The 14,190-nt window shown below is 40.0% G+C and overlaps 1 long non-coding RNA gene across 1 annotated transcript in view; it reads left to right on the top strand.

The window, feature by feature from the left end:
* LOC134171631 (uncharacterized) overlaps nt 1-14,190 on the top strand; it is a 186,763-nt gene that overhangs the window by 140,278 nt on the left and 32,295 nt on the right. The gene's annotated exons all lie outside the window — the stretch shown is intronic.

The following is a 14,190-nucleotide window of genomic DNA, read 5'->3' as shown; positions in this document are numbered from 1 at the left end:
TTCTTCCAATGAAATCAAATGCAAACAAAGCACTGAACACTGTTTAGCTGCTAAATTTCCCGAACATGATCTGAATGTTGAGCTTCTCCTTTCCTCCAGAGCTAGCACTGCTCAAACTGCCTGGGCAAGCTGCTTGGCTGGGGCAGGTGAGCCTGCATGTGCCAGACAGGCAGGGACAGAGTCCTCACCCACAAGGGCGGTGTCCCACGGTACCCAAGCAAGTTGAGCAGAGCAGGTCTGGTGATGGCGACCAGGACCTGTTGCAGTCCAGAGGTGATGAGGCAGGGGAAGGTCAAGCTGGGATGTTCAGTCAGCAAGCCAGGGCTGAGACTGGTAAGGTACGTCACTTAAATGCAGCTGCCAAGCAACGCGAGAGAGACCTCTGATGTGAAAGCTTCTTACAGCCTTCACCCACAGCTCTTCACACAGCAGTCAGATCCAAAGTTATCCAGCTGCACCACATCCAAGCTGGTTCAGAGCACAAGCAGCCAAACCCCAGGGAATGGGAAGAGGTTTGAGAGCCTCTGCAGCTTACTCAGGTCCCTGACCATCTGACATAATTTTCTGATGCTGATCAAAATCAGATTAGATAATGCCACATCAGGAGAGCTGAACAGACTGGAAAGAAGTCTAGGAACTGGGAATAGCTCCTGAATCTACTGCTGGAAACGGTAGCAAATAGCTTGACAGGAAGACTGAAGATGGGAGGGAGGACTGGAGAAAATGGTTGATTGAGAAAGGGGACTCAAAAAGGAAAGAGAATGGAACAAAAGAAAGTAAACTAATCTTGAGGGGGATGTATCATAGCAGAGGTGAAACATCTTCTCTCTTGACTTTCCACCCTGACAAGTGTTTGTGTAATTATAAGGGAGTGTTCAAAAGCACACATAGGGCTCATGCAGAACTCTCACTCATTTTCATTTGTGAAAATTTTGAAGCCACTGTGGTTTTAAAAGGGTCTGCTGCCATTGAATCAGAAATAAAACTTATTAGTTTATCCAGAGCCTGCTGGAAGCAAAGGAGTCTCCCCTATTAATTTCAATGTATCTTCTACTGAGCTCTAATAGAATGTCAGTCTGCCATGGCAAATTACTAAAATGAAGCTGTCAGTCACTATTCATAGCATGAGACTGTATTTCATGAGCTGGGAGATACATCACCCGGAAAGTCTGAAAACAGTCAGCTGAATCAGCTTCTACCACATAATTATGGTAAGCCTGTTGATCAATATTGTGTGCATTTTTAATACCTTTATATTGAGGCTTCTGATCCCTATTAACACTGATAATAGTTTTGCTTCTAGCTGCAATCAAATGCCTTAAATCTGAGGTCTCTTCCTTCTTGCCTCTTGCTCCCACAGTTAATTACTCCTTCAGCTCTGAAAAGCAAATAGGGGTTCTATTACTTTATTTTTTTACTTACTCTGAGAGAAAAGAAAGAAAATGTCAACACCAGGAGTTGCGCTGGTGGAGTGCAGACCCATGTAGACTCTGTGAATGCAGCCCCTAGTAATAAGCCTTCATAAATCCTTTTAAATGTCAAAGTTTAATGAGCAGCATCTCACCAATAAGAGCTCATTATTCACCTGTCATGAAAATGCAGTTAGTAGTATAATCCTCTGTGTTCAGCCTTCTCCAAAGCTTGGCTTCAGCTCTCCTCTTTCCCCTTGCTTGCTTTTCACCCTATGTTGTGCTATTACCTGTCAGTTTCAACAGCATCACAGTTGGCCCAACTCCAGCACTGTGGCAGAGCAGAGCTTTTACTGAGGAAGTGGTTCATGTTTCTTGGAGGAGCTCTGAGTCTACCTGCCTGCCATGCAGCTTGCAGTGGGGATGAGATTTTTTAAAGGCTATAAATGATCCTCAAGAGCTTAACTTGAAGGCTAACATATTTGAGTTCCTAAGACAATGTTGAATGCTGTTGTGTGCCAGTCAAGCTTTAAGATGGCTATAGACAAAGAATTTGGGAGTCATTTGAGTAGCCAACGATGGCAATAGGCAAGGACTTTAGGAGTCGTTTGAGTAGCCTTCATTGTCTATCCAAATATTTAGGTAACAAATTAATAGATAAAGAGTAAGGCACTTCTTTTCTCTTACAGATTCTGATTTATTGAGTCACTAAGTTAACTAATTGTAGCAAACTGCAGATCTCATCTCCAGCTCATAACTTTGCCTGTCATTACTGCAGTGCAGTACATACACCTCTATATGAGTTGTACTTTACACAAGATTTTAGCTGAAACTCAGATTTAACCCTCAATATACTTTATGAAAACTGTTAGTTACCCTAGGGGCTAGCTGCTACAAAACGCAGTGCAGAGAGCCTCCTACATCAATTAAAACCCACCAGTTTCATATGGGCACAGAGGCTCTGTGGAGATTTAGAGCCATGTTTGGCATAACAAACTACAAGCAATGTCAAAGTCTGCAAAACCTACTGCTTTTAATCAGAAAAAGTCATCTTATAATTACATTCTCATATTAACTATAGAACTTTCATGAACTGCAGAATACATCCACAGCAGTCATGGAAACGCCTGTCTAACTTTCCTAATGAATGCAAATCCTAATAATCCAATATATGTCAGAATACAGCCACAGACTCATAATCCTCTCTGTCTGCCATTTAATTCTTTCCATTCAGATCCCAATTTGTAGTAAATCTTCTATTTGAAAGCTGCTGTGGCTCATGCCGTTTATATCAAAGCCAAACAAATAACATGACTGCTGTCTCCTAAGGAATTGGTTTTGCTGGTTTTGAAATGGAAAATTGATGCATATTTACTTTCCCGGTTGTGTTACCGCTTTTTCCAGTGAAAAGAAGGGGTGAAGTCATGGCCATGCAGTCCTAAAGAGAGGATAGGCATGAGCAAAGAGGTATACTTAGTGAATTCAGAGCAGATGTATAACAAGAAGCCTGGTTTTACTGGCTCGCTTTGTCCTGGTTTGAATAACTAACACACTGGGCACAAACAGTAAGCATTTATAAAATGTCTAGGTTGGATAGGAACTTTTATCCCGTTTTCCAAAGTGGCCTCCAGAAGTTTATCTCAGCTACTTTCAGTAGGATTGAACTCCGGAATTCCTTTTCAAAAAGGGACTGGTCTAAATATGCCAGAGTTTAGCAACATTTACAGTTTCTTTTCTGGGGAAAATGTCAACATTTGATGTTTCTTTTCAGCCCAAATAATTTGAAAATATAAAAAAAAAAAAAGATTCTTTTTTCTAATAGAATTTGAATTTTAAAAAATAGATTTGTACTTGGCAGTATTTGCTATTCAAGCAAAATTTTATTGTTTAAAATGAAATTCAATGTTACTCTTCTAAGTTAGTTTAGTATGCAAATTCCCTTGTCCAGAGTAGCATATTACATGCTGTTCATGTAGGTTTATGTTTGCTTCACTTGCTGATTGTGAACTACATATATTGGTGCAGTTCAACGTATCACTACCATACATTTTCAGCTGGAAGAATGAAATTTGATTTTCCAAAAGAAGATTTTCTTGATATTGAAATCAATTATTTTCTGAAAACCTGTTGTTTCAGTGGAAATTCAGTTTTTAGTAAAAATCATTCAAATGGCAGATGTTCATTCAGTGCTAACACAAGAACTGGACAAATTTTACTGTTCAGATACACCTGTACCATAGTCAAAGTAGCACTTTGAATACAGTGTTGATATTGCCCAGCTGGATTTAGAGTAAACCCGTTTGGATGCTGGGCATAGTAAATTTGCAGCAGCACAATACCAGAATCTGATTTGGCCTGCTGAGAAGCAGAGCAAGTTATTCTGTGCTGAGATGTGACTTGGGAGTGTGGGCATAGTCCATCTTCTTAGGGTGTGTTTGAAAATGTGCAAAATTACCTGAAGAGCTCAAGCTGCACCAGTTCAGCTTTCAAAGGTCTTGGTGCTTTGTTTGCATTTGATTTCATTGGAAGTCATGTGTTGCACTGCTCCCCATTTCCTCCTGGTGAAATACTAGCATCTCCCCTGAATATCTTGTGGGATGAGATCTCTTTCACAGTTTCCATCAGTAAAATGCAAACTGTTAATATTTTCTTACTTTATAGACTTTTAATCACTTTGAAGTTAAGTGATAAAGTGATGCTGTATTATTGAAGCAAATAGCCTAAGTACCTAATGCATAAAATAGCAGCTTGCCAAATTCTCATAAATTTCAGGGTGAATCACTACTGATGTGGAATGAAACGGCATTTGCATTTCACACAGTGACTCAACCTCTGCTAAAATAGCTGACAACACCTAGGACAAACCAGTAAGGATCATGTTGAGGTACATAATACTGGCTCCTTTGAACAAGTACTTATAGTAGATTTGTGCTTTTAACATCAGGAATGTAAAAGGATTTTTGGAAGTGATTCTCTGAAGGTGACTGAGGAGCAAAATATGGTTTTAGGAAAGTGCAGAAAAGGAAATTGTTTCCAAGCTGAAAATGGAATTTATTTTCTTGCACAATGGTTATTGATTGTCTGTTTTTAAACAGAAATCTCTTGTGGAATAAAAAAAAAGCATTGCTGGTAACACACTTCTGGCATAAAAATGTTCTAGTTAAAAAGTACTGGCATAAGAATTTCAGGACTTCCCATTTCCTGAGCCTGCTGCCATGTTTGTGAAGTTCACATAGTCTCCAAGACACTGTGCAGAATGGTGTTTTTCTAATCTCTATAATTAGCAAGGAAAAGACAACTGACATTCCTGGGATTTTGAATAAGAGCTTATCTCAGCACATTCTTCTCTCCTTTCAGGTGCAGGTACTCCACAACACACATTTAAGCACTCCAGAAAAACTAATTTGGGAATTAGCTGGAACTTTACTGAGCAGATTATTACGAGATATTACATGTAGAACATTTTTTTCATATATGGAGATTGAGGGGTTTGGAAATAACTAAGAGGGACTCATTAGTGGATCAGAGTTAAAAAAAGAGAAGGTACAAAGCAGAGCCAAAGATATAGGGAAAAGAGGCTCAGAACACTTAGGACTGTAAAGAGGGCTGGTGGCTTGGGAGCAGGATATTTTGAAGACATGGAGAGAAGTAGGAATGCTGGGTATGAGGGTCATAATTTTGTATGTTAATCATTTCATTGATGTTGATCACCAAAGTGCAATTTAAATTGATTTTATAAGATCTTCACTTTAGATGTAGCATGAGGATTTATAGGTTTTGTTGACATTCATGTTGAACAGTCCTAGGTAGATGTGTGATCTGATGGGTAAGGTTATATGCATTGTTGCGTAAGTCCAGTGGGACCTATTGATGTGTGTTATAAATTTTAGCTGCTATGTAGTTAAAGATGTATGCATGTACTTGAGCCATGTGTTTGTCAAGTGCTCAAGAAAGGCATGAGGAATCTCTGAAGAGGGAGGAAAGAACACCTTGAGATGTTAAGTTGTCATCTGTCAGGACATTTACCTTGCAGTGTTTGTGAGTGTGATTTGTAAGTACAGGACAAGATTAAATACCTTGGGCAGAACCACATCCATTTTATGAGAAATGAATGTCAGAGATGGCAGAGAAATTCCATGGCAAAGAACTTGAACCAGTTCCACAGCAAGAGCTAACTGCAAAGTTTCCCTGAGTCACAGTACTAGGAAAGCTGTCTCAGCTTCACCAGCAGCTGTGGCCAGAGTGAACCAAGTCAAGCACTTGGTTCCCCCTTGAAATATGCCAGTATGTCTGTGCATGAGGGTCACAGTTAAGTACACATCTGTGGTATATTTGGAAAGTTTGGCTCTGGCAACAGAACTTCATAAAGTGCCAGACACTGCTTCTAACTTCCTTCCTATGTAAAGTAATTAATTCATTTTTGATTCCAGAAAACAAATTGTGCAGTGGTTTCATGCACATGCAAGCTGTCAGCAGTACCAAAACCTTATTTTTTCTCCCCAAAGTATTTTTTTTAGCAATAGAGCAGTAAATGCTGTTCAGTGTCTTCTAAAGCAACAAACAAACCCACAGTGTTAGTGGTTATTTCTATTTTTACATTTCTATATAGGCTTCTGTTTTCAAAAGTGTCTTGTGCTGGATTGCTCATTTAAGATGTCATTCAGGGCTGGATTCCTCAGGGAGTTTGGTGCCTGATGAAAAAGCAAGCCCGTTAGGGGCTTCTCAGATCAATCACTTTGGAATCTGCATGGCTAACTATATTTTCTAGTTTTGTTTCTTCATAGGGGAATCACAGAGAAGCTGAAAACTCCCAGCACACTAACACAGTGAGGTTACTGGAAAGTGCATTGAAATAGTGCACAACTGGAAAACAGAAAGGATCCTAAAAGAACCCCTTTGAATACACCGTGCACTCAGAAGATGGTTGTAACACCAGAAGTTGACAAGTAATGTCATTCTGGCATCTTGTTAAACAGTATTTTCTGCCTCATAGACTGTGCAGGTAGCAGTACACAAGTTATGAAAACGTTCATAGCTAGCCTTTATCTAAAAATGTTTTTTTTTTCCTACTTCCTCTTTGAAAAATATACTTTTAAATGAACAGCATTGGTAGTACTGCAGTCATCGGTGTATCTCTTTTAACCATAGTGTAATAGATGTCTTTCGGCTTCATTTTAATGCACAGTGCAGCCATTGCAACATGATTTTATTGAGATTTTCCTGGCATTATCTGTCATTTCCAGTGTTGATTATTTATTTGCACCTGTAAGTGACCCCAGATAAAAAGTAAGCATGATGCTCTCACGTAACTGATCCTGTGCAATATTTTAATTGCAGAAATGGGTTCTATTGGATTTTTGCAGTGTAAGTAGGTATGTGGAGAGATTATGCGAGGGATGAACTGCACATAACTTTCCCTTTTTAAAGAAGACTGCTGAGAAAGCGTTTACTCACTTGGGTCTCTTGGGCACTTGTGTTTTCCTTAATTTTAGGTTGCATTGTGCATTTACACTGGTCACTTGGTATGAAGGTTACAGTTTTGTGTGCTTGAATCATTATCTTGAATGTTTTGTTTCTGCAGTGTGACATAGCCTCATATATAAAAATGCCAAATTTCACCAGCGTAAACCAGAAGCCAAATATTGACTGTGTTGATACTCCATGTATATGACTGATCTTACTCTTTTACCAGCTAGTGTGTGTTAGAAGATGCTGAAATCGAAGTCAGGAGTATGTATAAAAGCAGACAGGAACTCTGCACATCTGCAATTTCTAGGAACCCAGAAGCAATAAAAAAGTCCATGAAATCTATTCTGCAACTATCTGTACCCTGAGGCAGTGTTGTAAGGGCAAGAGGTGGCTCACATCCTTCTGTGAGATCTCACAAAGCTGCATGTCAGTTCCAGGTGAGGAACAAGTGTGGGAAGGCACATGCACTTGCTGAGGCCAGTGCTGCTTATGTTTAACTCATGGGGCATTATTCCCAGAAACTCCAAAGGTGTCAGTTCCCATTACTGCACTCCTGATCTTCATTATCTAGACTTCATTGCAATAACAATGTCAATAGTGACTCATCATGTGTGCACTCAGTTGAGCACTTTACATGTGAAGTGAAAGTCAGGAGACAGCTGTATGTGTTGGGGGAGGAAAGCAGTGCTTCTGGGCTTTGTATTCATTCTAGACTCCAGGAGCTGAAACATGGTGCCTCAAATGTGTTATCATACACTGGTATAAGAGTGATGATCAAATAATCTTACTCTAATATTCGGTCATTAGTGGTTAATAATTGTCCCCTGATTTAGTTGTTGTTGGCTGCATAACACTTCTTTCTTCTTATGAATTCAGATAGATTTATTTTATTTTTTTTTAATGCTAAATAGGTTAATCCCTCTTCCAGCTGAAAAACATTAAGTTAGGTGCAAAAGTCCCCAAAGCAAGAAGAATTACTGGAAAAAAATTACAGAAGTGTAAATCAAGAAAGTAATATTGAACTTTGGAAGACAGCGTACAATAATATGACACTTTATTCCGCTGCTGCCTGAGGTTTATATATACTACTGTCACTTCCTTACTGTTCTCCACCACCAGTAATTTTCTTTCAATCTAATTTTTATTTCCCAAGGGTTTGCCAAGGTTAAAAGTACTAGAAAACCAATGACTATTCACTTGCCAAAGGACAATAAATGAAATTAAGTGTTGTTGGTAGCCAGATCAGGTCAGAACTATTCATATGTAAATAGGTGCAAACCCCTGATAGCAATTGTATATGATTATTAACAGCTCATCATAGACTCCATATTGAAAATTAAAGACACTGGAAAAGCACCATGTTTCCTTTCAGTTCTGCCTGCAAGAAAAACATCTGAATGTCTGCTTTCATGGTAGCATGTTATTAGTGGCCTGCATTTGAAACCTAATTATTCAAGGTCAAACATGATGGGATCTGTTAGTAACTTGCTTTATTTTAATTATCTTCTCATAACCATCATAATGGTGATTTCCAATTGATGGTACTAATGTGGGTAGGTTTAATATGGGCCTCCTCGTTCTTCTATTGGCCAGGAATTGAGTGCTACTGCAAGTGGTATTTAGCAACCATGTCTGTGTGCTGAGGTCAGACTGCTTAGTGACCCTTTCCCATATCCCATTTTGGGGACCAGGTAATAACAGTTCACCTGTTAGTGTCACTTTTGTGTGCCACATGATTTCCTTACAAGATCATTTGTACTTCAAATATGGTATAAACTGTTCATTCTCTCTTGGATCTCTAAGATAGCAGTTGGAATCATACCATGTCAAACTTAAGAACATCAGTGTCCTGGGGATTACTGATGGCTCCTTAGTGCCCACAGCACAGTCCCAAAGAGGTAGTCACATCTGTATTGGCTGCTTAGGGCAGTTTGAGAGCTTTTCTTTGGTGTCTAAAGCAATAGTAGCTTTAAGGGAAGGAGATTGAACCCCAAGCCCAGGGGCTTTCATTGCCCTGAGTGAGGGCTTTGCTGTGCTGTTGCTCAATCCCTGTTTTCAGCTGTGTTTGCCCCTCTAATCTCAGGCTCTTCCTAAAGCACAGAGCAGGTCTTGGCCATTGGTTCCAGTGCTGACAGTGAAAATGCTGCCTTCAGGAGCACAGTGATGATTTACAGCCATAGAGATGCACGTGGTGGTGATATACAGCTGTGGGTCAGTACTTTGATGTGGAGCAGAGAAATGCAGTCTTGGAGGAAAACAGCTCTAATAATATTAGTATTGGGTTTCTTTCTTGAATCATCTGTGCACATTGTGTTTGTACAGAGGCTTAACTGGTCTTCATCCTGTTTGCCTGTAATTACTGTATGTTTGATACAAGCCAGTGATTGTAAAGCTTTTACATTGAAGTCTGTTGTGCACTCCCATTCCAATTAAAAACTATTGCTTTAATTTCAAGATGCAAAGTGTGGCACAGAGAATAATGGGCACTGAGGCTGTTGTGAGCAGTAGTGTGACACATGCTGTTGTTGGAGTGCTGTGGGAAAGACTGGAGTTTGAGTCAGATTTGGTGAGCTCTGCAAAGGTGCCTCCATTCAGTGCTCTGTTTAAGCAGTCACTGAGGAAGCATGACTGTTACATGGAATTCTGTGATTACTGTCCTGGATAGGCACAGATAAAATAGCAAATAGCTCTTTTAAATTTAAGACCTTAGGCTGCAGGTGTTTTCCTTTTTTCCTCAAGTAACAGGTAATTTAGATGCTGAGTGTTGGGTGTTTGCAGTCTGGGCCACTTAATCAGTTTAAGCTGCTTGTATGAAGAGTATTTAAGATGAACACTCAGATTCCCAAGTCACTATTTGCACATACAGGTCAATTCTGGAGCACCTCTATATGGTATGGGGCCAGGCATTTTGAAAGTCTCACTGGTGACCTGTTACTTGTTCAGAGATGATAAAACATATGGCCCCAAGATGTTCCCTGGGATAAAGGTACCCAGACTAATGAATCCAGACATGCTGAATATTAGGGCCAATAAGTAGCTTGTTTTTTGAGGATTCATATGCTGCACAGGTCTTTTTTGTCAACTTTCGCTACAGTAAACCCCTCATTTGGGAAACTCTATTCCCTTTTTAAGCCTCTAAATAATACTGGGTTATTTTGTGGGGGAAGAGGGTTCCATTTTGAAAGAGTCTTGATGGGAAATGGGATGTAGTGTGATATCACACATACGGTAGGACACTTGAGAGAAGTGGAAAGGGGACATGCAGTGTAACTTCTTCCATACAGACAATTATGGGAATGGAACCTCTACCTGAATAAACATACCATAGCTCAGAAATTTATGGACCATCCACATGCTTTCATAAAACCTTAAGACTCTAAGTAGAAATTCTGTTGTATGCAATGTGGTATATATGGGTTTTCAGTAAAACTGGGGAGTTGTCCATTAGTCTCAGTGGCGCAGTATTCAGCAGTCAATTTTCTTGTTAATTCATGACAAACATATGTCTATGTGTACTTCTTGCAAATTTGTTAGAACATGATAATCTTAAGAGAAAAAAAATCAGCATTTAGAATACAGCCATTTCCCAAATTAGCTTTACAGAGAACGTATGTTTCTTTACAGATGGTTAGCTCTGCTGTTGTTCTAGACAAAAATGTTTTCTGTGCATCCAAATTATAACATTCTCTTATATTTTCTTTGCGGCAGTAACCTAAATTTCCATGAGTATAACTAACGAAAATTGAGCATGTTATTCAAAGTGTAAGTTTGCCTATTCTATTGTAACATGTATTTTTAAAGTATGTTCAAAGTTGCAAATCCACATTTGATAAGCAGTTTTTAAAGGATTTACAGATTGTTACACTGTATTTTTGATTAGACAGATGTATTTTCTTTGCCACTGAGTCATTTTAATGATTGGCATATTCAGCTTCAGAATATTCAGAGGCTATTAAACCATGAGAAAATTGTACCTATCAGAATGATCAGGAAAAGTACCAAATATTTAGAAAAATACCTAATTACAATCCTGTCAGCTTCAGATTGGAACCACTACAGGACAATCCCAGCGCCAGTAAAAATACCTCATTTAAAATAGAAACTGCAACTATAAAATATTCATTATTTTGTCATTAAAAGAGAGTTAAAATGTGTGCGTCTGATGAAAATTCTCCAATTGTTTTGTTCATTCAAATAGGAAGAGAAAATTTCCTGGCAGCCCTGTGGGCAGAGCCATACAGGAAGTGTTTATCACATCAATATAGTTTAATTATGACTAAGTAGGCCCAAATATGAGACAGAGAAGTAGCAGCACGAGCATATCTTTGTGTTCTGCATTGATACTCTTGTGTTATTTAACACAGAAATGTGTGGGGGTTTGTTCAAATTAAAAGGAGTATTGTGGGCAATTCAGGATTTGCAGGATAGGTTTTTCCAAGTATACTGCTGATCTCCCTTTAACAGCAGCATCCTTTTCACAGCATCCGAGACAGTATCGGTTTGCTTGTGCTGTTGCACAAGCAAATAAAAATGTTGAATGTTTTAATGTTCCTATTGGACCATGCAGCTCTGTAAGCACGTGCTTCATCTCTGACCTTTTCATTTGTGCTTAACCTCATTCAACTTTTGTCTGATTTAAATTGCACTTCAATACTTAATTGGGTTTAATTAGTTTATCCTGGAGATTACTAAGACCTTCCTGTGGGCCATTGGGCACCCAGTTCTGGTTTCCATTGGTGAGGGTTTCCTTTCATAGGCAGCTTGCATGTGGCAAAAGGTTATGGAGTTGTGAGCGTAGGTTGAGTTTAAACAGGTTTTTAGCAGTTTTGGTGATTGGCATTTTGCCTGGTGACAGCTACTTTCCTCTAAAGCCCTACCACAAAAGCTGTCTTTGGTGGCTTTAGGTTGTTCCAGTCTGGCCAACAATTTACTGAATATAGGTAAGTAATAACAAATATGATATAGGGAACTCATTATACCTGTGTAGTATCTAGTGTTCCTGCAATACAACAGCCTCTATGTGCAGAGGATTTATACTCCAAGGGTTGCAGCAGAACAGAGGTGTCAAGTCTCTCGTTCCTAATTTGTGGAAGGGTATTGACTTGAGTATCAGTCCCTAATAATTCAACTTGTATGAGGCTAGTTCTCTTAAGCCATTACAACTTTAGGTTTACAAGCACATCAAGATACCTGCAGCATCATAACAGTATTAGTGAAAATATAATCACATCTTTCAATGGTATTAGGACTGCCTGCTTACAGTAAATGGTATTTCCATTAAAACACATGCCAGTCCACACAGTAATACTTGAAAAAGCCTCTGTGTATACAACAGGCATCGATTTCACATAAAGTGTCCTTCAGTTCAACATAACCTGAGGTTAAAATTGAGACACAATGAATATGGCTATAAACCAGTTTTTTTTTAACGTTTGCTGTTTCTCTAAACTAGATGTATTTTCTTTCTTAATTCTGTTTGGCCAAATAGCCATCTGACTGTCCTGTGAAACTTGCTGTGAGGTGCTGCTGGAATTTTTTCACATCAAATTGGTATTTCAGTTATTATGGAAGTTATGGCTAAACAGTGTCTGGGAAACAACCCAACCAAACACCAAAACCTCACCTCACTCATCAGCAGTAAATAAGGTGTTTAAAGCGTTTCTAATTCATTAATCCCAACTGTGCTATGATGGCCCAGGAAGGGAGCTGTCCTGGGAAGAATTCTGGCAGATTATTCTCCTTAGATAGTTTTCTTTCAAAGTGTCTTTGGTTTCCCACATAGTATCTCAGTAACAAAGATTTGCAGTCTTTGATTTTGCCTGAGTGGTATCATGCTGTGCACTCACTGTTCAAGAAACATATGTATAGGAAGAATGGCAATAAGATACTTTTTAATGGAAGTACAAGTCTTACGAGGAGCCACTGAGGGAACTGGGGCTGTTTAGCCTGCAGAAAAGGAGGTTCAGGGCAGACCTTATTGCTCTCTACAAGTACTTGAAAGGAGGTTGTAGCAAGGTGGGGGTCAGTCTTTTCTCCCAGGTAACAAGCGACAGAAGAAATGGCCTCAAGTTGCCCTAGGGGAGGTTTAGATTGGATATTAGGAAGGGTTGTTGAGCACTGGAACAGACTGCCTAGGGAAATGGTTGAGTTGACATCCCTGGAGGGGATGTAGATGTGGCACTTAAGGATGTGCTTTAGTAGTCGCTGTGTTAGGGACAGGTGACAACCAAGAAACCACCAGATACTCTTAAATCTTTAGACAGAAGACAAACATAATCCTGCAGTTACAGTATTAGATCAAAGGAATTGCATGGAGAGAGGCTGGGAGTGAAAATAGCTGGTAGAAAACACAGAAATCACTTGATTCAAAAGTATTGTAACTCATAAACCTCTCTTCAGTTGGCTATTTCCTGATGTTGCATTTCAGCTTTCTCCCCTGCATCACTTCTGGAGGGTGTGCCAAGTTTCCCTGCCAGGCACACAGGTTTAGCTGTTTCCAAAACAGGAACTAAAGAGAGAGCTTTTTCTTGAGGGAAGTATAACCCACAGTGCCTGGTAGTCAACTGGGTCCCCTCTGGTGGGCACCCAGGATGTGGCATCAGCACAGGGGCGGTTAGGGATGAGGGTGGTGTCATGCCTGAGGATTTCTGCAGTTCTCAGCCGCAGCTTCTGGCTCTGTCCTTACAGTAGATGGTGAAGCTTGTTTGAGGGGTCTCTCATTAGGGAGTGCAGAGCTAGGTTGGCCCAGTCTTGTGCAGGGGCCCACGTTTATAATAAATATCTTCCAGAAATGCAACAGTTAGTAACTTGAAAAATGCAGTTTGAATTGTTATGCCTTTGGCATCTGTGGTTTTCCTTACTGAAGCAATTCCAGTGCCATCTACCAAGGGTCACTGGGGTTTTGTTTTTCATTTTTGTTCTATAGCTTTCTATATTGTTTCCCTGTATTGCACTGAATGGAAGTCAATACCACATAATAAGATTATTTTTTTTGGTCATATTTTCCTTCCCAGAGACAGAGATCAGAGAAAATATTTCCTTGTGAATCTGTGGTGAGCTTGTTGCCCTGTTAAAGGCCCCACAGTGGCTCTGCAGAGGCTGTGGCCATCGCTGGCAGGGCTGTGGGTCAGCTGTAGGAAGCCAGGGACACTCTGGGGACTGGTGGCAGAGGGGATGCAGCTCCTCCTGCATCTGTGCGTCTCTGGCTGTGGGAGAACAGCCTGGTGGTGACCCATAAGCTGGGCTGGTGCTTGGTGGACAGTGAGCTGGGCAGGGTCTGGGGGTGCTGTGGAGCTCAGGGGAGCAGGCAAGG

The sequence above is a fragment of the Pezoporus occidentalis genome, unplaced genomic scaffold, assembly GCF_034315485.1.
Source record: "Pezoporus occidentalis ecotype Australia unplaced genomic scaffold, CSIRO_AGI_Poc_V1 ctg113, whole genome shotgun sequence".
Taxonomy (NCBI): domain Eukaryota; kingdom Metazoa; phylum Chordata; class Aves; order Psittaciformes; family Psittacidae; genus Pezoporus; species Pezoporus occidentalis.
The sequence above is the reverse complement of the archived record's forward strand: the minus strand, read 5'-3'. Positions and strand labels throughout refer to the sequence as shown.